Source organism: Camelus bactrianus, chromosome 12, assembly GCF_048773025.1.
Source record: "Camelus bactrianus isolate YW-2024 breed Bactrian camel chromosome 12, ASM4877302v1, whole genome shotgun sequence".
Classification (NCBI taxonomy): Eukaryota; Metazoa; Chordata; class Mammalia; order Artiodactyla; family Camelidae; genus Camelus; species Camelus bactrianus.
The window spans coordinates 30,519,646-30,544,974 of NC_133550.1; the positions used below are offsets into that span (position 1 = coordinate 30,519,646).

The 25,329-nt window shown below is 49.4% G+C and overlaps 1 protein-coding gene across 3 annotated transcripts in view; it reads right to left on the reverse strand.

The window, feature by feature from the left end:
• Window positions 1-25,329, reverse strand: part of ABTB3 (ankyrin repeat and BTB domain containing 3) — a 505,725-nt gene that overhangs the window by 460,581 nt on the left and 19,815 nt on the right. For 2 of the 3 annotated variants that reach the window (XM_074375114.1, XM_074375117.1), the window contains exon 2: window positions 349-426. The gene's annotated coding sequence lies outside the window, so the exon portion shown is untranslated. Of the gene's footprint in view, window positions 1-348; window positions 427-21,906; window positions 22,074-25,329 lie in introns of all 3 variants that reach the window. The other variant, XM_074375115.1, reaches the window with a different exon arrangement.

Sequence of the window (25,329 nt, forward strand, 5' to 3'; positions counted from 1 at the left end):
CTAAAGGAAGGCAAGGGACACCTTTTCTCTCAAAGAGCCAGAAGGTGCAAGCCTGGACTGTCTCTGCTTTAGGGCTGCTGACTGTAGAGTGGAGGAGAGCAAATAGCTAGATTGGCCTCTGTGGGGGCAGTGGAAGGGCCGATGATGACAAGAGGACTCTCAAGACCTAGGACACAGACAGCTCTACAAACTGGGCTTCCCCTGGCCCTTTCTCTCTTCTCTAATTCCTCTCCCATCCTTTCCTTGTTGTCCAATCCATTAACCAAATTAGTTCTTTCTGTCTCTAAGATATATCTTGGATCAGCCCCTGCTCCCCACCCCCTCCAGCATGCAAGCCCCTATTACTACCATTTCCTTGCACATCTGCAGAAGATCCTGTCCGCTCTCATGGCTCCCCAACAGTCCATTCTCACAGCTGCCAGGGGGCTGTTAAAAATACAAATCAGAAAAAAAAAAAAAAAGAAATCAGAGCATGTCACTCCCTGCTTAACAACCTCCCATGACTTCCCTTGGAAGAGAGCCCCAAGTTCTCACTTTGGTCCCTGTGTATGCTGACCTCTCCTCCATCATTCTCCCCTCTGCCTAGAAGCTGGTCACACTGGCTGCTTTTCTATTCCTTGAACTTGACAAACTTTCCCCCACCAGTCCCTTTGCCCAGAACACTCTGCCCAGATCTTTCAGAGGGATGTCACCTCCCCATCAGCCCTCATCACAATACTGTGACGGAAGTGACAGGCCAGCCAAGAAACAAGCACCACTCGGAGGGTTGGAGTACTCATTTATTACGCCGGCGGGCTCAGACGGGCTTCTGCTCCTAAGCTCTGAGCACCTCCAAGACGTGCACATGAGGTTTTATAGGGTTAAGTACAAGCTTGGGGTATTCGGCCAATAGTCATGGAACAGCTTTAGCAACATCATTATCACAAAAGTAGAGGCAGTGAGGCAGCAAACCAACATTTCAAGGCCAGATATGTCTCTTTGAAAATCCAGCTGGCTAGCAAAAACATGAACAGGGAATCAGCAAACCGACACTTATTAACTTAGATTTATGAGTTAGCCCAGCAGAACTCAGATCAGTAATCCGACACTTGTTACACTTAGATTTGTGACTTAGCTTGTTAGCCCAGCTGGGCTTTTCCTTCACAATACTAAAGTAGCCCCACACCCATCTGCCGGATGTACTGCGTCACTTAACCTTATCTGTGTCTTCCATTGGACGTACCACTTTCATCTTCTTCATTCACTTGGTTTTCGGTCTGTTCCACCTACCAGAATTCCCCCTTCATGAATTCAGGGATCTTGTTCTTTGCTAGCATAATGCCGGCACAAACCCAGAAGGTGCTCAACATCTCCATACATTTCAGGAATGCGGGAGTCCCTGGGAAATGAACTGGACACTGGTCCATCTGCTCAACTCTAACGGGGCTACTCCCTGGGAGGGACCAGCTGCAAATCCCAGTATTCACCTGTGTTCACCCAAATGCCTCATTTTTGTAGGCAGGCCTGTGGTTCCCAGTAACAATAATCTTAGCAGCCAACATTTATTGAGCATTTACTATGTGCCAGGCATTAAGTAATTTAATTTGTATGACAAAGTGCATGCTAATCTCAGTTTACAAGCAGAGACACACCAACACATACAGTGTGCTATCTGTGATCGGTCAGCAAACACACACGTGCATCATAAGCATTCAATTCATTGTTACTGTACAATAGATGGGTGAGATGAGTAAATATATGGCTGAGCCTGGGGCATCGAATAACTCCTGTAGGAAGGTGGAACAGAACAGGAGAACAGAGCACCAAGGAAGGGTCTGCATGGGACACAGGGCTGGTTTGGGCCACAGCCCACGGCCTTGCTCTGGGTCCCCACAGCACTCAGGGTTGCAGCTGTTATGTGGAGGCAGGGTCGTGGGTCCTGCTGTTCTGTTCCCCATGAAGGGGTGATCTTGGACAACCACTTCCCTTCTCAGGGCCACATCTGCAAAATGTCAGGGGAGGCTTACACAATTCCTAACTCCCAGAGCCCGCCACGGGATTACATTCAAAACTGCTCCTGGAAGTGCACCATCCGCTGCAGAGGGCTTGCTGAGGAAAGAGATCAGGTGCAGGTTGTCAGCCTGAAAATTGGGATGAGAGCTATACTTTGGCCCTGCTGAGTCACATTCCTCTGCTGTGTGCCCCTCCAGGGCAGGCCAGGAGCTGCCAATTGTTGCACCCTCTGTCGTTGGCCTGGCACAGTTAGTACTCAGCGAGTGTTTGTTGAGTGAATGAGAATGACCAGGGGTTAAGTATGAGAGAGAATAAATAAATACAGTGATGTGTAGACACCTGGACTCAAAGATAGGGTGAACAAAACAGGGACTAGAGACACTCTCTGTCTCTGGGCTTCAATTTCTTCATCGTAAAAGACAGTGGTAAGGCTTGGCCCACCTTTCTCTCTGGGCGCCAGTGTGGAGATGGATCAGATGAGATGTGGCAGGTCCATGGAGGCCCCCCTTTGCTATCTATGCCCAGCTGAAGTCACGGGTACTCCCCTCCCCCACATCCCTGTCCCCTGGAATTTATAGATTCCTCATTGTCCTGCACAAAGGCCTTGTTGGGAAGGAGGCGGGGTGGGTGAGGAGGCTGAGGAATGAAAAAGTCAGAGGCTGAGTAATAGCCGGCCACACCCGAGGCCCCATACATCTGTCCCAGCTCCCTGTAAGATGGACTGACTTTACCTTCACCCGGAGTGGCTTGCAGGGCTCCTGCTGCTCAGATCTGCTCACCCTCCCAGCAGCTCCGGAGCCTCAGCAAGGTGGAGGTGTGAGGGATGTGAAGACAGCAGAGCCCCTGAGAGTGGGGGTGGGGAGAGCCTATTGTTTTATCCCTCTGCCATCAGAAATACCTTCCTCCCATCTTGCTCCACTCCTTTACAGGCCCTGAAATGCTGTTGGTTTTGAGCAGAAAAATGAGCTTTTTGTGGGTATTCTGAGCTCCTTGGTGAGGGGGGTCTGAAGGTCCAGACTCCAGGAAAACAGCCTCCTCCCCAACACCGGCCTCTCAGGGAGAGAGGGTCTGCGCTGAGAGTGGAATTGGCAGATGGTGCAGGGTTAACAGATGACATGCAAAACAGAATTATTCAGCTATTCTGTTCCTCCATCTTCCCCTGGAAAGGGGATGGCCTTCAAACTGGAAAGAGACAATGCTATCAACTGGGAGGGTAGAGGAGAGGGAGAGAGAGAAGCCACAGGGAACAGGGGACTACAAACCAGCACAGGAAAGACCTGGCTCAAAAGCCCATCCTTGCCCCTCACCCGCTGGGTGATCTCAAGCAGGTCTACTAATCTCTCAGAGTCTGTGTTTCTTCATCTATAAAATGGGTCAATGAAAGAACCATGCCTTACCTTTTCACTGGCATTTATGAAGATGATATGGATTTTTCGGTTTATAAAATAGGCTTTACAACTTATGAAGGTATAAAACTGTAAGAGGTTACTTATAAACTGTTAAGTGTCATCCCTTTGGTTGTTAGGTTATTGCTAAAACTTTTTTTTTCCTTACAGCAAAATAGAATGGAGTAGAAAACATCACAGTGCAGTACAAAGTTTTGTAAAAATTTGCCTTTAGTTATATATATGTTCATGTGTCCTGGGGCTGGAGGTAGATGTATTTATTGTGGAAGATAGTCAAAAAAGCTTGAAAGCATTCCAAGTGGAAGAGATTCTTCAGTGATATGTCCAGAAGGGAATGGTGGATAGATGGAAACTAACAACATGAAACACTCCTGGAGAAATATACATGTAATGGGTGGTGGACTGTGGAACCCCAGGCCAGGGAGAGCTGGCTCTGAGCAGCTCATTGTAACAGGTTGGTGATGGGCAGAGGGGCTTACTTAGGACCAACCTGACTGCCCTCTGGGTGGATAAGGAGGCTCTCTTGGCTTTGTAAGATGCCTGGGGCCTGAATCCTGAGGATGCTATCCATGAGCGACTACTAAACTGTGGATACTGCTCCTTTGGCATGGCCCTGGGCTGAGCCAGAGGGAATGGGCTGGCCAGTGAGAAACTTGAACTCCTGTGCTTGGCCCTCTCCCCCCACAAATCCACTAAGAGTGCAACAGGTATGATGGAGTGGTGGGCAGGACCCCCCCTGCCTGAACTTCACCCATGACCCTCATCCCCACCCCCGCCCCAGGGGCCATAGTTCAGTGAGGGTGAACGGGTCAGAGGGGGCCCTAAATCAATCCCAGACTTCCTTGGCTGGTACTGAGTTAAGAGCTGTGGGTTTTGTGATGTAGATCGTGGTTGGGGAGGAGGGGCATGACCTATGGCAGATCACATGGGACCCCCCAGAAGGGGCCAGAGCTGGAGTCAGAGGCCATCTCCTCCATTCTCCGCCCCACCCTGCTGGGTCCCATCCCATGTCTAGTCCTTAAACTGGGTTGGGCTGTTTACTGACCGCTGGCCCCAGCTGTACCTGCACCAGGCCTGTACAGTGGGAGTAGGGGGGGTCATGCTGGAAGAAGATCCTGAGAGAAAGGAAGAGGATGAGAAGACAGGACTTTTGGCTCCCTACAGATGACTGGTCTGTGCTCCAAACTGGACCCAAGAGTTTGCTGAGCTCTCTCTACAGATTTGCCACTGCCCTCTCCCCAAACCCCTCCCTTTTTTTCTGATTGAATTCCACTCAAGACTCCTGCAAACCCCAGCCCAGAGGATTAGATGGCTGGAGATATGGCATGACAGTCAGAGACCAAGACAGAGAGAGAATCAAGCTGGTGCTCCAGATAGAGCATATTATCAGGGCTTAAGAGAGAGAGTTAGAAGGATAGAAAGATGGAAAGATCCAGACAGTGAGAGGAGAAAGATCAAAACTTGCAAAGATGGAGAAAAGTTGAAACCAGACAGAAGACAAACAGAAGGCAGTGAAGAGAACAGGGCTGAAGAGAAATTGGAGTGGCAAGAAAAGAGCATTCTGGTGAACTCCTGTCAGACCCCAGTAGCTCAGAGACCAAAAGGAGGATAACCTGCACACTCCCTTCACTGTTAATTCTGAAGACCGCCACATGGAGACTCCAGAAGGAAATGTACCTGACTGAAATGCACCTGTATTGCCCAGGATGTTATCCATTATCTTACACATTAACCAGCAACCTCCACTCCCCCCACCCCACCAGCATCCCTATCAGTAAAGACACACAGGAAGGGTCAAGACCCAGGCTGGGGAACTGGGCGGGGGTGGGGAAGGACATAGAGTCCTCCCGAGGACCTGGAAGGGGCATTGCTCCAGGGTGAAGGTAAAAGAAACCTCACAAACCTTCTGGGTACCCAGCCAAATTGGCTAAAGCTGATCTACAAAAATAATTCTTCCATCCTTTGTGCTTTGTGCCAAAAATGGAACTCCATCACCCTCCCCCGTGCACCTGCCCTGCCAAGACCCTGCCTCTGCACCTGACCCTAGCGCCTTCTGCTATAGCCCCAGCTTCATGGGGTGGGAATACTCTCCCAATTCCTGCACAGGGCTGCCACCTCCTGGTTGAGAGTGGCCTTGCAGAAGAAGGACCCTGGACGAGGCTGGCAGTGGTCTGCACTGGACTAGCTGGAGGTAGCCAGGCTTGGAGGAAGAGAATTTAAAAAGCAAAACGTGAAATCCCCTTTTACCTGGATGTTCCTGGGATCTCTCACTACATGTTAAAAAGCCTCATCCCTCTCCAGTCATTCCTGAATCGTGCTGGGGGGTTCTTCAGGCCAGAGGAGAGACGGTCAGGAAATTCACATGTCCCGAGTGGCCGACACTGTGCTGGATGCACGAGACAGAGATGACCAAGGCAAGGGAGACAGTCAAGAATGAGGTCATTTGACTCTGAAAAGCACCAGAGTCAAAATATGAGCCTGACACAAAGTAGGTTTCAATGAACAGTTACTAAATGAATGAATGAATGAGTGAATGAATGAAGTACAGAGATAGCACTGAGGAATGATGGTCTGTGTGCACAGGAGAGGTTAGGGAAGAAGAGGAGGATACAGTCAGGGAAGTCTTTCTGATTCTTTTCTTTTCCCCTTTTGTTATCAAATAGTAATGATCCCAGTGGTTGGGGGAATGTGGAGAATGTTCTGTGAGGGAGGTTCCCTCCAGCTCTGAAACGACAGGCTGGTCCTTATGCCAGTTCCCCAGCACCCAGCGCTGGGGCAGAGCCAGCCCCTTGTTCTGTGCTTTACGCACTGTCCTGTGTAATCCTGACAACAGCCCTATGGGAAATATTATTGTCATCAACCCCACCTGGCAGGTAGAGATGGCGGTACAGATAGATTCATACATCCCCAAGGTCACACAGCTGTCAAACAGGGGAGCAGGATTCAGACCCCAGCGCTCTAACTACAGGGCCCAGGCCCTTGCCTCTTGGCTGCACTGCCTCCCTAGGTCGGCCCTTGGTACTCACAGCCAGAGGAGAGCCTGGGGCCATGACACAGCCTACACCAAGGCTTGTTTCCTTGGCCCTATGGAAACGTGTTTCTGTGTTTGCCTGGGAATGTGGCTACACCACAGGTGCTGCAGCTTTACACTTCAAACCTGCAGTTGGAAGCACCTACGCCCTAGGGGAGATCCCACATCACCTCAGCCCCCATGGGCAGGAGAATTCATGTTCTCTCACTGCAAAACAGCCCAAGTAGATGTGTCCCCTTCCCTGTAAACTTGCCATCTGATAAGTATTCACGCCCCTAGGCTGGACAGACAGTTCCTTATTTGGATCTGCGGCCTTCACTGGGGGTAGCTGGAACTCTGGGGAAAACACCACTTTTTGAAATTGCACCCTGTGGGGAGCAAGCAAGGTCAGGCTCCTGAAGCAGCTCTTTCTCTGCAGACCCTTGGAGCCTGGAACTCCACTTGACTCCACGCAGAGTGCAGTCCTTCAAACTCACAGGTGATCAATAAATAGTAACAAAGAATTCCTTAAGCCCCTCCCCTCATTTGTAGGGAGTCTTTCAGGATGGATGAGGGAAGTGACTCAGCCTTCACAAAGGGTCAAGGCACTCAGTGCACTGATTTCAGCCTTCTTGGGCCTCTCGGATCCCCGTGGACCATGCCCAGGGCCCTCTGTGCATCAGGCCTGGCACAGGCTGTGATCGAGTGATTTACAATAAGAAATATATATATTTAGTCTCCGCCCACTGTACCTGGCTCACAGCTCCCGAAACCCTTGGAATTTCCTAAGCAAAAGAGCATCTTTTGTTAGAATATTTGGTTTCCTGTCCTCAGTTCCTGAAACAGCTTCAGAGCAATAGAAGTGAAATGGGCGTCCTGTTATTCATAACAAGCCCCTTTCAACTGCTCCTGAGTTTATGTTAATAAGATGATTTTTGGAAAGTGCCTAGGTAACCTAAGAGTGGAGGCTGGTTGCAAGGGGTAACCAGCCGTGATCGGTTGGAAACCTCAGCTCCCCACACAACCCTCCACCTCCTGGGAAATGGAGATGGGCCTGAGATTGCGTTCAACTGCCAATGGCCAATGGTTTAATCAACTGTGGCTGTGTAATGAGGCCTCCACAAAAACCCAAAAGAACAGAGTTGGGAGAGCTTCTGGGTTGGTGAACACGTGGAGGTGCAGGGAGAGTGGCTCGCTGGGAGAGGGCATGAGAGCTCCGGGCCCCTTCCCACACACCTGCCCTGTGCATCTCTTCCATCGGGCTGTTCCCCAGTTATATCCTTTTATAACAAACCATAATCTAGTAAGTAAACAGTTTTCTTGAGTTCTCTGAACCATTCTAAATTAACCAAACCTGAGGAGGGGGTGGTGGAAACCTCTGATTTATCGCCCGTGGACAAAAGCATAGTTAACAGCCCAGACTTGTGATTGGCATCTGAAGGGGGCAATCTTGTGGGACCTGGCCCTTCATCCATGGGATCTGACGCCATCTCCAGGTAGTGTCAGAACTGAGTTAAATTGATAGGACACCCAGCAGGTATTGCAAAACTGTCAGAAGTGAAGCAGTAAGGGAGAGTGATGGGGGCGGGGGACATGCAGGAGGAGTGCGTTTCTCCCTCACACAGGCCTTAGACACTCCCACCCCCATTCTGTCATCAAGGGGCAGCAGACACCCTGAGCTGTCACTGTGTGACCCTAGGAAAGACACCTAAACTTTCCAAGCTTCACTAACTTCAGTTGTCAAATGAGACAGTTGGTATGGATGGTGGATCTCAAACTTCCTCTCACTAGGAACCCTTTAAGTCAGTTTTACACGGGCTGAGGTGGGAAGGGATCCCAACCAGGTGATGTCAAAGCCCCTCTCCAGCTCCCTAAGGAGGCCCCTAACGCCCTTTCCCCATCTCACAGAAGGTCTCTGGGTGAGAATCCCCTTACCCAAGGGGAGGGAGGGGCTGCAGAACACAGGGCTGGGAGTGGGGCAGGAAGGAGGGGCAGCTGTGTGGCGGCGCCAGGTCTGTGTGGAGAAGGGCCCAAGCCACCCTCCTGGGCCTGCTCCTAGGGCTCCATTATCTCAGCCGGGGACAAAGGGGCTGGAGTGGAGAATCCCATTGTTGGGCCTTGTATGGAAATCTCATTAATCTATTCACCACGGATCCCACAGGCCTTTTGTCCCAGGCTTTTTGTCTCCTGCTCACAACTGGTGCCCTGGGGGTCTCTGGCCGCCTGGCAGAGCTTGAACAGGAAGGTCCCCCATCAGCTGGGCCCTGCCCCCTCGTGCCAACCCCTAGTTACTGCAAGAGGAGAGGAGAGGGAGGGTACCTAGAGGACGCAGAGGACAGCATGGGCCACCTGCCACAGCCCTTGCATCCACCACCCAGGAAGTTCTTCCCCCAGTTCAGCCAGAGAGCAGCCCCCAGCATGGCTGGACCCCCAGCATCCTGCCCAGAGGACCCTTGGGGCCTGGCTTGGGGCCTCCCATGGGTAGGGCTCAAAAAATGTTTAGGAGATGAACCAAACCCTGAACCAGAGTTTTGCAGCTGCATTGCCAGGGCTGCAGCCCATTTTCTGCAGGTCCATGGTCTTGTTTCCATCCAACCAACAGACACTTTCATGTACCTTCAGATGGCCGGGCCCTGAGTGGCAGCTGTCAGAGGAGTGAAATTGAATCAAACTGTGACCCATCCTCACAACTCTAGCGACTCTAGCACCCAGCAGGGAGAAGGTGACGGTCTTCTTTCTCATGGCCATGAGAAAGAAAAGAAAAAAGAAATGTAAAGGAGGAAGGAAGGGAAGGAGGAAGGAAGGAAGGAAGAAGTGGAAAGGAAGAATAAGAAAGGAAGAAAAGAATGAATTCTGGAAGTTCAGAGGCAGGGGAGCCTGTTTTTGGTGGGGATCAGAGCATCACCTAAAATGGGTCTCTGCGGCGGTGGTCACTGGGCCGCACTGGTAGACAGCTGAGCAGGGAGAGTGGGCACGTCCATGTCATCACTCCTGTGCAACACCTCACCTAAGTAGATACTCTTTACAGACGATAAAACTGAGTCCCAGGGAGGAGGTTCCTGCTGGCCCAAGGTCAGAGAGAGCGCCGCCTCCTTCTGGCCACTGTTTTCCCACCTCCACAGGCTGTGATCAGGCAAGGATGTATATCTAGGAGGAGCAGTCCCAGGAGGGAGCAGGGGTCCACGCACCAGATCTGAAGGCTCCCCCTCCAGGTCCCTAAACTCACTCCTTAGCTGGAGAAATGGTGGAGAACTTGGAGCTGGGGAGCGGGGAGGGGAAGGCATAGGGAGATGAGGAAGGGGCCACATGCCATGAGCCCTGAGGACTAGGAATGGTCCAGGCCAAAAGAGACCTAGAGAAAAATCATCCCTGCTCTTTGAGGCCTACATGCCTTTTGTTCCCAGTTTCATCAGTTGGAAATGCCCTCCCTCTGCCCATTAGCTCTTCCCCATCCTTCAAGGCTCACGGCCTGTCCTGCCCCCTTCATGCATTCTCCTTGGCCACTCCCACCCTAACTGACCCCTTGCCTTTCGGGGGAGCTGGAGAAAGTCCCTCCTGGCACCAAGAACAGAGGGCATCCTTCCTCTTGTGCCCTGATCCCATCCCCTTTCAAAGCTCAGGGATGGGTTCCCTCAGTTCTCCCCTCTCCTGTGTGATCAGTTTGCCTCTCTGCTCATTCTCACCAGCCCAAAAACATGCTGTTATTTCTCCCATCTTGGGGTGGGGGAAGCTCAAAAGAATCTCTTGATCCCCTTTCAACTACATCCTATTGCTCTCTGCTTGCTTTTTACCAAAACAAAAAACAAAATAAAAACCAAAAAATGGTTTAAAAGAAATGTATACTACTGTCGCCAATTCCCCCCCCCCATTCTCTCCTGAACCCCCCCAGCCAGGCTCTCACACCCAGCACTCCAGCCGCCTGCATGTGCGCTGTTCAGTCTGATGGCCAGTCCTCAGCTCAGGAGCACTGGGCTCAGCTGATCCCTCTCCTTCCTGAAGCTTCTTCCCTGGGCTCCCTGCCCCCTCTCCTCAGCCTCTTTCATGCCTCCTTTCCCTGCTCCCTTTGAGCCCTGCAGAACCCAGGGCTCAGTCCTTGGAGCCTTCTCTCCACACTGATTCCTTGGAGACCCCATCCAGGCTCATGGCCTTGAACATCAGCTGTACATTGAGGATTCTCCAGCCTAGTTCTTCCCTGTGCATATCCCACTGGCATAGTCAACCATCTTCCTGACCCCTCCACTTGAGTGTTTAATGGGCATAATCGACCTGCCCAAAAACCAGACTTCCTACTTCCTCACCCCACCCCCAACCTACCCCTCCCCATCTTCCCCATCTCAAGAAGTGGTAGCTTTGTCCTTTCCAGCACTCAGGCCAGAAACCTCAGGGTCATCTCTTTCATATCTCAGACCAGCAAGTCAGATTGGCCCCGGCTTCCAAATCTATCCAGGCTGCAACCACCTCTCACCACTCTGGTGACATCTCTCACCTGGGTGACGGCAACATCCTCCCACCTACCCTCCCTACATCCACCCTGTCCCCTACTCTCTAGTCTCAACACTGTAGCCACAATGACCTTTAAAAACTTGTCTGATCATGTCATTCTTCCACCTGGAAGCTTCCAGTGGCTCCTATCTCACTGAGAATAAAAGCCAGACTCCCCACTGTGGCCGACCTCTTCCTACTGACCTGCACCCGCTCCTGCCGCGCCCCCCTCCAGTCACACTGGCTTCCTCACTGCTCCCCCCACACTGGTTTGGGGAGGGGAAGCTGGCCTTGCTGCACTCTGTGACTACGACACTCTCTCCCCAGATCTCCGTGCGGCTCACACCCTCACTCACTTCAGGCCTCTGCTCAGCTGTCACCTCATCAGACCCTGGCCCTCCAACCTGATGTTCCCTGTAGCACTCTTCATAACCTGACCTACTTGGTGCTTTATTTTCTTGTACCTGCTAAAAAGTTGCATGAGAGTTGTTTTGTTCACTGTCATATCCCAAGCACCCAGGACACTGCCTAGTACACAGTAAGTTCCTAATAAACTCTGTAGTGTGGATGGATAGATGGATGGATGGGAGGATGGATGAGCAAAGAGGCTTGAAAGTGCCTCTGTGTCCAAATAAAGAAAAAAATCCAGGTGACTAAATATAAGCCCACATGAGATGTTGAGGGTAGCAAGAGACAAAGCCCAGGGAATTACTGCAGGAGTGGACAGGGAGGGGTTGCCTGGAATGGGAGTTCATGTCTGTGAACACACCACCAGAGGAAATATCCAGTCCTGGTCTGGCTGGAGCTGAAGGGTACCCAGCCCAGCCCCCACGGACCCCACCTGGCCTCCTTTCAAAAAATAAAAATCTTCCTCCTTCTCTCTTCCCCCAGCCAGGCCTGTGGGAGAGGACAAAAGGGGTGACGGAATTCCCATCAAAGGCCACCGGACACATGGTAAAGAGATCAGGGCCCTTGGGATCCTGCTTCCACGAGGTAATGAGGCCTCCCCGCCAGTGCGGCTCCTCTCTGGGATGGGGGTGGCCTGAGGGGGTGTGCTCTGGCGCTGGACTCCTCATATGTCAAATGCCAAACAGCAGGAGGCTGGCCAAGCAGCCCCCATCTGGGCCCTGTCTGTGCATACGCGCTGGGGGGAGGGGAGAGTGCAGAAATCCCTGCCTGTGTCCACGGTCAGGGCCACAGACAAGCTGTGACCATCTGTTGTCATCTTAAGAGGCCAGGCCAGGGGCCCAGCACCCTTGAAGATAAACGTTCCCTTTCTCCTAGCCTTCTGGTGTTTGCAAAGAACTTTAATAATGACCATTCAGTTGCATCCTCACAATTCCCCTGCTAGATTAGCATATTCTCCCCATTTTACAGAAAAGAAAATGGAGGCTCAGAGATGAGGGAGTGATTCTCCCAAGGTCACAATTGCTAGTAGCAGGGAAGCTGGGACTCTCAGCCCATTCTGCCGGTCCCTCCCTATCCCAGACTTGGCCAAGGTGCCTGGGTGCCAAATACAGGGCCCTCTCAGGGCTAGCTTCTCAGGCACATCTCCAGCCCAAGCCTCCCCCACCAACCCCCTCTTCCAGGAAGCCTTCTAGGACTGACACCCCCAAAGAAGTTCTAAGATGCCTCAAAGTCTAGAGCTTGGTACAGCCACTCCGTTCCCACCCTGGGCTGTTGGTCCCTGGGTATTGAGCCCCCTCAAGGGCCAGAACCTCTTAAGTGGCATTCAGCCACTCACAGGAGCAGATGACTTCCTAACTGTAGATGATCTGCACCAGGGCTAGGGTAGTCTGACAGACTGGGGAAGAACACCGCGCGCTGGGGAGAACCTGCCTAAGGTCACACAGGCAGGAAGGGATCTGCACCTGAGCCTGGCTTCCAGCCCCTGAACCCCTCCTCTAAGCTCATGCTGTCCAAATCGCAGCTGCTAGCCGCAGGGAGCTATTTCAATTTCAAATCATTAAAATGTATTAATTATTTAAAATTTAAATCATTTTTGCTATGTATTAATTAATTATTAAAAAATAAAAAAGGTATAATTAAAGTTAAATTCAATGAAAAATTCAATTCCTTGACAGCACTAGCCACACCCCAAGCGCTCACTAGTCACACGGGGTAGTGGCACCCGTGTGGACAGCGCAGACCCAGAACATCCCCATCATAACAGAAAGTTCTACTGGACAGTGCTGCTTTCATCCCATCCAGGACTTGGCTCTGCAGCCAGGGTGCTTCCCACTACAACTGGCACCTCTGCTGCTTTCTCTTGAACTTGAACGGAGTCTCACTTCTTAGGGTCTCCACGTAGCATCCCTACAACTCAGACTCCGTTCCTCAGGACTCCTGGGTGGCGTTAAGGCCAGGCCAGGCCTCAGCTTCCCCAGGAGTCAGGGAGGAGGGGGCAGATGAGCTGGACCAACCACTCCCCAGCCTGTCCTGCCTGCCACCAGAGAGGAGGCGCAGGCTGAAGAGAAGAGTAGGACTGGGCAGTTTGTCATCTGGCCCTTCAGGCTGTGCTTCCTTCCCTCCCCCGTCAGCAGCTCAACACCCTTCCCCCTTCGCTTACCATCATCATCCTCATCAAATCCCGAGGACAGATGGGGGCCGGTAGGGGAAAACGTGACCACAGTGAAAGCACTCTCAAATGGCAACAGAGTCCAGGGGTCACAGCTGTGTCCCCTGAGGCCTGGCCAGTCCTTCATGCCCAGCCTTGTGTCAGCCAGGCCTGGACTGAAGCACATCTCAGCGAGGGGAGGTGGGAGATTGAGGAATCTTAGGGGGAGATTTAGGAATCTGTAGATGCTGGATTATTCCAGCAGACACAACCCCAGTTAAAAATGTAGTAGGTCACGTGGTCACTCATCCCTCCATCCATTCAGCACACACTGGCTAAGTCCCACTGTGTCAAGATGTAAGAGGAGGATGTGAAGATGGACAGGTGGGCTCCCTAACCAGCTTGACCAGGTAGGGATGTGGCTTGTTCTGGACGTAACCCTTGTTGCAGGCTAGATGAAGATCCTTTGTCTCTGCTCAGTGGTCTGAGCAGAATGGACACCCCCCAACCCCCTCCCCTCAAACAGGCACACAGGGCATGACCGCGCGTGCGCGCACACTCCCAGCTGCTGCCATGAACCCCTCTCCCCTGGTCTCTCTGGCCAATCACAGGACTGAAGGGTAAGTCCCACAGCCCAGTGGCCCCCAGGCAGTGTATTAGCACATTTGAACCTCTCAACCTGCAATGACAAAGCCTGGGGCCTTGGGAGAAGACACAGCAGGAGAGGTGGTGGCCTGTGGGGAGCTGTCTTCCCTCCCTTCCCAGGGGAAAGCTTGGGACTAGATTAAGCATTCTGGGGCACAGAGGAATTTGAGGGCCCCAGCTCCAGCAGTGAATAAGCGATCCATAAAATCTCAATTTACACACTCACTGATCAAACAGCCCATCTACTCCCCTAGGAGGTTGGGGATGGCTCCTGGGCTTCCCCTATTCTCGCAGAAGGTCCTGGGGTACCAGACCCAGGACACAGGCAGCCGTTTCCAGTCCCACCCACAATCCCTGTGAAAGGCATCTATCCCCAGGGCTTGGGGACCTGCCTGTATCCCCTGTGATGTGGCTGCCTTTGGCAGGGGGTGGAAGGTGGTTCTCCAGGTCTGCCTTCCATGAATGACAGCTCTTTTTCCCTCCTGTGCTGCCCAGGGGCTGCCAGGGCTGACTTCAGCCTCGTCAGAGCTGCTAATCACTTTTCCAGCTCTGAAGCCCAACTCTCCTTCCCACCCTTGTCTTTCCAACAGTCCCTCCATGTTTTTCTCTTGACCCTCCTCCTGCTGCTGTAGCTGCTGGGAGATGCTCCGAGCTCTTTCCTTCCATCCACCGCATCACACCCCTTCCCAGGCTGGGCGATAGCCTGGAACACACAGCAGGTGATACCGATTTTCTATCGCCAACTCATCTCCCTGGAAACACCAGGTAGGAGGAACTAGCCTAGTTACTACCCTTGCCCCTTCTCCCAGTTGTCTCCACCTGCCTCAATTTTGGTTGCTTCACCTAGTCAAGCTGCCTGAAATTTCAGCAACAGAAAACCATTCTGGGTAACAAGCATCCTCTTTTAAACCAGGAGGTTGCAGGCTATCAGCCACTCACCCCTTGATGATGGTTAGCAAAGTTGATTTGCTTCTCCCAGGCCTGTTTGAGATGAGCTGTACTGAGCAAGTAAGCTTTTCATCCAGGCCAAGTAAAGCAAGGCTTCAGGGCTGGTAACTGCTTTAAGGGCATCCTAGCCCAGCCCACCACATCCTCTTCTGCTACTTGAGCTGTGTTGAAGCAGGTTAGGGTGGACTTCAACTCCTGGGCCCTGGGACAGGACAGAAATGGTAGGAGGGGGTCACCCTACGCCCATGCTTTCCAGAGGGCTTGGCAGGTCAGGCTGTTACCTCCCAGAGGCTATTGCATCTTGGGTAGGGGGTTCAATCTGCATGATGTCATTCGGTCCCCTCAATAAGCTGAGAGGAGGGGATTACAGCACCAGGCCATTTGACAGCAGGACACTCTCCTTCCCTTCCTCTACCTTTCCTCACCTTCACTGATTGCTCCCAGGGACCCTCAAATGCAGCCTGGACTCATTGGTGACTTGAGTTAGGCAAGTGTCTGCAGGCCAGCCTGAAAAACTGACCCAGGGCTGGGGGTCTCTGAGCCCAGCCTGGCCATCCCAGGGGTCCATCTGGAGGTCAGGATCCCATCTTCTTCCTGGGGCTTAGAAGATGCAGGGCATGGGTCAGTCTCTGAGATGTGGGACAAGTGTCTCAATCTCTGTTTCTTCCGGTGTGAAACGGGACCCAGCATGTCCCTCACAGGCTGGCAAGAGGGCAGCAAAGAAAGGTTGGTACTTTCTTCAAGACTGGCTAGTGGGGGGCAGGACACCAGGCTGGACTCTGATTTGGCTCCCATGAGGGCCAGCCAGATGCTTCAGCCTGGGGAAGACTAGTGAGGGATGCCTTCTGGCACCAAGAGGATCCAATGGGCCTGAGGGACTCCAAAGAAGGAAGTGCAGTTCCCAGCTGCCTGCTGGGCCCCAGCGTGGAGGGCACCGCCCTGCAGTGTGAGGTTCCTGTCCTGCCCCTCTCAGCTGTCGAGTGGGACTGTAGGGGGAACTGAGTCCCAGACCACAGCTTCCCTGGTCATCCTCACCTGACCCCCGGCCCCTCTGCCTTGTGTCCTGGGGTACCTCTCACCTGCTCCTCCTCTGCCCCAGGGCCCTGCCCCTTCTCCTGCCCCTTGTGCCACTTAGAAACTGCCCAGATAAGGTCAAATGCCCTTCAGGTCCCTCTTGAGAGCCACCATGCCAGACCCAGCTTCATCTGGAGCCACACTTTTCATGTCCCTGGGAATCTTAGGGGGCATTCGGCATCTCACTACAGTGTAGAGACAGCAGCAGCCGAGCACAAGGCACCTGAGGACCTCAACGAGACGGTGCGCAGGCGTGAGTCAAGCAGGCGCACGGTGGAGGTGGCGGTGGCACTGCAGCTACTGGCCAGCTCGGGCACCACTGCTCTCTGGGCTGGGTCAGACCCTCCCAGTGCCTGTCTCCTCGTGGATCTGCATCTGGGGCTCCTCGTCCCTGGGGACCTGGCCCCTGCAAGAGGATAAGGTCAGGCTCTTTCCCAATTTTCAGCCACAGACCCCTTTAAGTCTAGTAAATCATGACCTGTTCTCAAAAATATTTTTCAATGCATAAGATAAAAATGCCCACACAAACAAAAAAGAAAACAAAAATAAAAATTAAAAAAACACACACACAAAATATGTTTTTGTAATGATGTATGGAGACAGACGTTAGCTAGACTGACTGTGGTGCCATCTCCTAATATATACAAATATCCAATCGTTCTGCTGTACAGGTGATAGGCAGAGGGCAAGGAAGGGGAAGCAAAGTGGCCCCTGTTCTGTTCTGCACAAACCTTCCCCGCCTCTCCTACCAGAGCAGCCAGTTCCCATACTCTTGGTTCAGTCCTGGGTCAGTTTGAAGCGAGACGGCTAGATAAACCTGTTCCTCTCGGCATCATAAAACCTTGCTTGACCCTCATATTCCTCTTGGGTATTTATTTTCAGCACTAAGATTTGATCTTCGCCTCCTGTGAAATCTGACCCTCAGTCTGTCCCTCTCCTGGGAGCCCCGTCTGGGATGCCCAGAATGGGCACTGTGCTCTGAGGGCTCAAGGCAAACACACTAGTGGGGCCAGGGGGGTGATTGTTATTAAGTCGTCTGTGACCTTGGCAGGTCACTCAGCCTCTCAGTGAGAAAGGAGTGGGGGTTGGATTTCAGGGGCAAGGGTGATTCTCATGTCATAGCTTGAGCCATTTGCTGACCTGTCCTTGGTCACAGAGGGCTAGGCTGGAGCCCCGTCCAGGGCATTCTCAGGGCCTGTCTTCTGTGCTGTCTTACTAGGTAGACCTAAGGATTCACCAGTTGCCAAGGCCAGGAGACTGGGAGACTTGCCGAGTCCTGGGAATCATAAGGGCACATGATCAGGCTGGACAGCAGCAAAGTACTACCCAGAATTCCCGGCCCTTGCGGCCCGTCCCCCTGGACCTGCCTCGTCCCCTTAGGCAGGCATTTCCTGTTGATAAGAAGTTCAGTTAACAAACACTGATAAAGAGATGGAAAAAGGAAATTGACAGGGCTTGGGTATAATGGGCATTTTGTCTGCCTTTTCTACCCTTCTTCCTTCTCATAGCGCTCCTCCCCCCCTGCTTCCCAGAATTGAGCGAAAAACATGCCCCCCACCTCCACTCTGGGCACTGTTTCGTAGTTTCCAGGAATTTAGCCTTATAGAGCCTTCAGAAGCAGGGCCTGGTCTGACCTGGGAAGGAGGTTGGGTAGGAGCTCAGAGGCAGGAAGCCCTGGGTGCTTCTAGGCCCCCAAGTCCAGGGAAAAGGGCAGCGGCAGCAGGAAGGAAGGACTGTCAGGCACAGGTTGCATCTCCGACCTTCCCTCTTCCCTTCCTCTCCTTCCCCCCAGAGGCCTGGATCCAAGTCGTGGAGAGGTGGCTGCGTAGTCTATAATTAGTGGATTTTCCATCATTTTCATCTCAGGCTCATTACTGGAAAAAAATCTCATTAATTTTGACTCTAATTTGAAATCTATGATCCTTCAGGACAAGAAGCTGGACTGCTGTTTACAAAAATAAAATAAACAAGTTTGCAAAGCGTGTCCAATTGCCCATCCTGGGTTTGGATTTGTAAGCTCAGCTCAACAAAGGCACTGTTCTTAAGCGCTCGGCCTGCATTTAAGATAACCTGCCACCAGGTGGGTGAGGAGGCTTTGCCCGCCACTCGGGCTTCAAGTAGTCGGACAGAGGTGTTTTAAAGATTTATAGTCCATACTTCCTGTTCCCTCTTCCCCGGAGAGATCATTCCTTAATAAAACAGTTAGGCAAACATAAAGCGGCAGAATAGATTGTTCTAAGTGGCCGTGTTTAAAAGAAAGCCAACAGCCATCTACAACTTGGAGCCTTTCTCTGGAATTTGGAACTGTTTCCAGTCTTGGCTAGCACCTGACCAGGGCCATCTCCTGGCTTCAAGACCTTGAAGCTGTCATTGCATTTCTGACACTTGAGGGAAGGAGCAGAGTAGTGAAGAGCTAAGGGTTTTATCCTAGTCCAGACTCCAGTTGTCGGGGGCAGGTAATAGCTCACTGGTAGAGCCCATGCTTAGCATGCATGAGGTCCTGGGTTCAACCCTCAGTACCTCTGTTAAAACAATAAATAAATAAACCTAATTACCTCCCCACTAAACTAAAAAAAAAAATTTTAAAGATTCCAGTTGGATTTTTTTTTTAGTAATTCAGAACTTTACTCTAAATTTTACATGGAAGAATATAAATCCATGAAGAGTTAAGTCAATTTTCCCCTATTTTAGGTTACTTTTTGAATAGGTTATACATTCACATGATACAAAAACCAAAGTGTCGAAAGGCAGACACTGAAACATCTCTCTCCCATCCTTGTCTAGCATCTGCCCAAGTTCCTTGATCCCCAAAGAAATTACTGGTCCTAGTTTCTTATGTTTCTGTCTCTTCAGAGTTCCTCTATGTGAATATAAGTGAATTTGAATCTGGATCCTTGCCTCTCCCCATTTTTATACAAAAGTAGCATATTACATACACTATCCTACACCTTACTTTTTTCACTTAATGATTATGTCTTGGAAATCTTTCCATATCTGCACATAGAGAGCATTCAGATTCTTCCTTCCTTCCTCTTCCTCCTCCTCCTCCTCCTTCTTCAACAACAGCATAATATTCTACTGTTTGAATGTACCGTAATTAAACCAGTCCCCCATTTTGGAAGTTTTGGTTGTTTCCCATTTGGGGCTATTATAAACAATGCCATAGTGACTATACTTGCATGTATATCATTTTGTTTCATTCAAGTATATCAGTACGAGAACTTCTAAAAAGTGTAATTCCTAGGTCAAAGGATATGTGAATTTGGCCAAGTCAATTTTGGAAAAGTGTGAAGAGGGGAGACTTGCCCTCACAGACAGTAAGACGTAAGACAAGCCATAGTAATAGAAATAGAATACTACCTGACAATTGGACACACCAACAGATGGACAGGTGGAACGTAATAAAGGGCCCAGAAACAGAACCATACACACCTGAGAATTGATATGTGCCAAAGGTGGCATCAAAAATAGTGAAGATAGTAGCTAAAGGGTATAGTGGGCTTTTTTTTTCAGGAGGAGAGATGAGAATGTTGTAAATTAATTGTGAGAATAATTGTACAATTCTGTGAGTATGCTGAAAGCCACTTTAAATGGGCAAACTGTATGCTATCTGAATTACATCTCAATAAAACTGTTGGTTGGGTCTCTACCTTACATCATATACAAAGATGGACTCCAAATGGTTTAAGGACCAAAACGTGAAAGGGAAAACTGTAAGGTTAGTAAAAGAAGATGTAAGAGAATATCCTTGTGACCGAGGGGTGGGGAAAGACTTAAACAAGACCCTTGAGGTGGGGAGAGTACAGCTCAGTGATAGAGTGTGAGCTTAGCATGCACAAAGTCCTGGGTTCAATCCCCAGTACCTCCATTAAAATTTTAAAAAATAAATAAATAAATAAATATATTTTAAAAACCAAGACCCTTAAAACACAAACAATAAAATGAAGAAATATATGGATATGATGATACCAATTCATGCTTCAACAATACACCACAAATAAATTTAACATTAATAAGTTAATAAAATGAATAAATAGATGGTAGACCAAAAGAGATATTTGCAATCCCTAAAACTGTTAAGCATGAGCATCTATAATATGAGAATAATATCTACAATTTATGAGGAAGTCCTGGAAGTCAACAAGACTTAATTTTTTAAAATGGGCAAAAGACATGGAGAGCCAGTCACAGAAAAAGAAGCTCAAATGACTAACAGGTATGGAAGGCTCACACTCACTAGTGATCAGACAAATGCACGTTTAATAACTTAGCAACTAGCACCCACCAAAATGGCAAAATTAGAAAAATGAGTAATGTCAAGTGTTAGCAAGGAGGTGGGGAAATAGGATCTCTTGTTCAGCTCTTGTAGAAGCATGAACTTGTGTAGCTGTTTTAGCGTTACTTAGTGAAAGGGGGTATGCCGACGCCATCCGACCTCGTGGCTCCCCTTCTGGGTTCATATCTCAGAGAAATTCTCATACAGGTCCACAAGGGGACAAGCGTGAGAAAGTCCAACACAGCAGCGTGTGTGGTATCAGGGGGCTGGAGCCAACTCCGTGTCCATCGCTGGGGGAATGGATAAGTAAAATGTGGATGAATATTCCAAAGTATTATGTCATCCATCAGAAGCAAGGAACCAGATGTACACACAGCAACATGGGTAGACCTTTAAAATGTAGAACTGACTGGCAAAAAAAGAATGAAGGTTATAGCACAGTGCCTTTCATGTAAATTTAGAATGCGTGATAAAACCATCATCTGATCCAGCAATCCCACTTCCGGGTATATACCCAAGGGAATTGAAATCAGGATCCCAAAGAGACGTCTGAACTTTCGTGTTCATTGCAGCACTTTTCACGACAGCCAAGACGTGACGCAAACTAAACGTCCGTCGACAGACAAATGGATAAAGAAAAGCTAGTATATACATACAAAGGAACATTATCCAGCCATTAATTAATTTTAATGTTAATGTTTAAAAAGAAGGAAATCCTGACATTTGCAACAGCGTAGATAAACCTAGAGGACGTGATGTTAAATGAAATAAGCCAGGCGCAGAAGGACACATACTACAGGATACCACTTATGTGAGGAATCTAAAATAGTCAGGCTCATAGAAGAAGAAAGCAGATGGCGGTTAGCAGTCCTGGGGTGAGGTGGAAATGGGGTGGTAGTACTGAGAGGGTACAAAGTTTCACTTAGGCAAGATGAACAGGGCCTAGAGATCTGCTGTGCAGCATAGAGCTTCTAGTTAACAATACTGTATTGTATAAAGACATGCTAAGAAGGGAGAAGTGTTCTTAACACACACATACACACACACAATAATAATAGAATTCATACATATTCAAAACAACGCTACATTCTTAACAAGGATATGCATGCACTTAAGGATGAGGAGCAAGCTTGGTAGAATGCTTGTGGGGTGAGGGGAACAAGGTGGATGGAGGTTGAAAAGGGGATTGGAGAAAGAGGTGGAAAATAAAACCCGAGAGAGGCCTGCTGCCTTGCGCAGGCCAGAGATGATAACATGGTTAACCAGCACGATTAACCTGAGGCCCGTACAGGGCAGGGGGCAGGGTGCTGAAGAAAACAAAACCGATGAGTGCTGCTTTTGGGTCCTGACTTAGCCACCCAGGAGCTTGTGATGCTGGGCATGAAACAGCACGGAACACTTGGCTTCCTCACCTTGAAATGCGGGTAATACGGAAGGTGGTTGTGAGGAATCGTGATCGTGTTGGGCAAGGGGCCTGGCAGAACTGTTGTTTGATAAATCATCATCATCATCATACCGATAAGAGTGCACTGTCCTCACGGTAGTGTTCGAAGCTTCAGTCCGCCAGAGCTACAGGCCGGCTTGGTGTCAATACCTCTCGCTCTGTTCCTTTCTCAAATGAATGCAGAGAAAGGCAACTCCTCTCCCCAGCCCCTGGCTCTCTGACGTCCGCGGCCTCCTCATCTGTGCAGCAGCAAAAAAAGAGAGATTTGCAGGACAAGGGCAGAGCCTGTGATAGCAGATATACGTGTGTATGCACATATATGTATCGATACGTGTGTATATATGTATTTATTTCAATTAGAAAAAGACTCCTCATCCTGTACTTACTGGCTGCTCCCTTTGGATCAATACTTTGGTTAGGTCTTTTGTGAAATGAAATTTATATTCACGCCCACCGTTCCCTTAGTAACAATCTTCAGCACTCAGATCTGCTCTCTGGTGGAAATGGCCTTTGGAAAGCGCTGTGCAGTGTACAGTGGCACAATCTTACCTTTGCCAGAAACTGTGTTCTGATGTAGCCAGTATCTTTTCCAGAAAAAAAAAAAAATTGAACTACATTTAAGCTGACTTAACAAGGTCTTAAAATAGATATAAAGTGGTTTCACCCCGCAAGGGGAATTCTTAAAATACGAAAGTACTGTTTTTAAGCATAGTCAAGTACTTCAGAAAAACTGATTTACATTCCAAACAATTTCTATGCTAATTACAAATCATTCTTTCCCAACCACAAGGTAATATTTTCTGTTACCGTATGTACCTAAAAATGAATAAAAATTATTTCTCTTTTTTTAAACTAATATTCATTCAAACTGGCCCTTCCACAATTCTACCGGATTTGCACTTCTATTGTATTTCAATAAAAATTCGATTTTTTTTTTTGAAATTGACAATTTGACTCCTAGTATTGAGGTTAAAAACACAAAAAAGGGATTTATCACAGTTGTGTAAATGAGAAGGCTATGACTCTCAGATTGCAACGGACTTTGCCTTTTTCTGTGTAGGAAATGGAAGCCCCAGAGTGCTCTCAACTGCAGACACCAAACCTATAAACTCATTGTATCCAAACCTCTCCCTTCTCAGGTCCCCCTTTCAGGTCCTCACACTTCATGGCCCTTAACTTTTTGAAATGAATCCTCAACGTGGCCTTCTCTATGGTGTCTGTTCCGCTGGGGTGTAAACTTGCTGCAAACAAAACACTCAACCCCACCCTCCTTCAAACTACCCCAACCTCTCTCCTTTCCCCTTCATGGTCACATTCATTGGTGAAGTCTCTGCTTCTGCACCTCCCACTCACTCCCCAGCCCACCACCTTCTAGCTCTGCCATGGAAACAGATCTCCTGGAGGTTACCACTGGCCTCCTTGTTGCAAAATCCAGGGCACCCTTATCAGTCCTTCCTTTTTTAACTACCTGGCAACATTTGACTGCTGACCACTCCCACCTCTTGACTTTCCCGCCACATGCTGCCTGCGCTGCTGGTCTCTCTCCTCCCTCGCCAGGGGCTCATCTGAAACATCTTAGATGGCCACTCTTCTTTACCTCTCCCGAAAGTGCTGGTGTTCCCAGTGTTCTGTTCCAGGTCCTCTTCTCCACCTACACACGCCCCCTGCATGCGCTCATCGCACCTTGGCTTTAAGGCTCACTGATGATGACTTCCAAATCTGTGTCTCCAGCCCACACCTCCATTCTGAGCTCTAGACCTGAAGACGCAGCTGTTTCCGGACATCTCCTTGGATGCCTCCCAGACTTCTCAAATTCATCATGTCCAAAACAGAACTCGTTATCTGTCACCCCAAACCTTGCTCTGCCTCTGATATTCAGAGAATGGTATTACTATCCAAGCAAACATAGGAGATTTGATCATGACCGCTTTCTCCCAATCATTACCCCCCTATCAATTAAACACAAATTCTTGTCCATTCTATCAATTATCCAACTCCCAACTCCCAATTCCAACTCCGTCCACTTGTCTCTGTCCCCACCCTGGCCCCAGCTATCAGCATCTCTCCTCTAGGTTAGTGGAACATCCCCCTGCTCTCCTGCATCCATCTAGCCCTTCCAGCTTATCCTTCACACCGCAGCTGGAGAAGTTCCTCTAAAACACAAATTGACACTCCACAATGCGCTCCATTGAATGTCACTGCCCTCAGGGTAAAGTCCAAACTCTTTATTAGCAGGCCCTTATGGCTGGACCTGACCCGGCCCACAACTCTGGCTACGTCTCTTTCCATGGCCCTCCTCCACCTTTGTGTCCCAGCCACACTGGACTTCTTCCTTTCAGCTCCTTAGACCCACAGTTCCCTTTGCCTGTGGGCCTTTGCAATACTCTCCCTCTGTCTAGGACACTCTTGGTCTGATTACTTGCATCAGTAATGTGTGTTGTGTGATGAAGTGGACTTTGGAGAGAGGCAGACCTGGGTTTGAATTCCAGCTCTGTTGTTTTCAAGCTCTGTGTTACCTTGAGCCTGTTGACTGACTAATCTCTCTGAATCCTTGTCCTCATTTGTAGAAAGAGGAATAACAATACCCACTGTGTCTGGCATATGTAGATTTTTCTTTTCAACCACCTGACCCTCTTCTACCTATCCACTCTCACACATTTTTTTCTGGGAATTGCCCTTTCTTCCCTATTTCTATAGGAACAGAGGTGGTCCCTGGCAGTCATGTTTGTACAACATGATCAAGCCCACTCTTCACAGATAACTGGGCCAGAGGTTGACACCCAGCCCAAGTTGGACCATCAGTTCCTACCTCTAGGCCCAGAGTGGGAACCAAAGACCCTCTAAGTGGGACCCAGAGAGCATCACACTGGAATCTTTCCTGTGCAGTTGGACAGAGCATAGATTTAATGGCTGTCAGGAGTCAGATGTTTCTGTGCGGACGGGATGCAGAGAAGGCTGACCTGCATCAAAGACAATGGAAGCAAAGGTTTCAGCAAAGGCCTGGGAACCAAGAAAGGGTCTTATACCTTTGACATCCTGTTTCTAGGCACTGCCTGAGACCAGCTGCACTGAGTCTGGGAGAAACTCCTGCATTCTTAAAGAAGAACAAAAATGTTTTTTCTTAAATAGCTAAACTGGGTTTCTATTATTTAGAATCAACAAAGTCCTACATAATTTACCTATCTTACAGAGTTAACGTGAAAGTTAGAAATGAGGTACATATACATATGGTAGGTCACCAAGAAATAATTACAATAATATTATTATCAATACAGTCAAAGGATGAACGAGGTGAGGACTGAGGAAGGGAATTCAGAACTCTCTGCATCCATTTCTCTAGAATAGTTTCAGAAGGAGGGCCCAATGCTTAGTACTGTATCTTCCCATGAATATCTTTTTTAATTGAACAGGTAAAGTATAATATTTTAGTAATTTTGAAAGAAAGGAAAAAGTTGTGTATAATCTCATCCTACCAAACTGAAGCAAATATTTTTA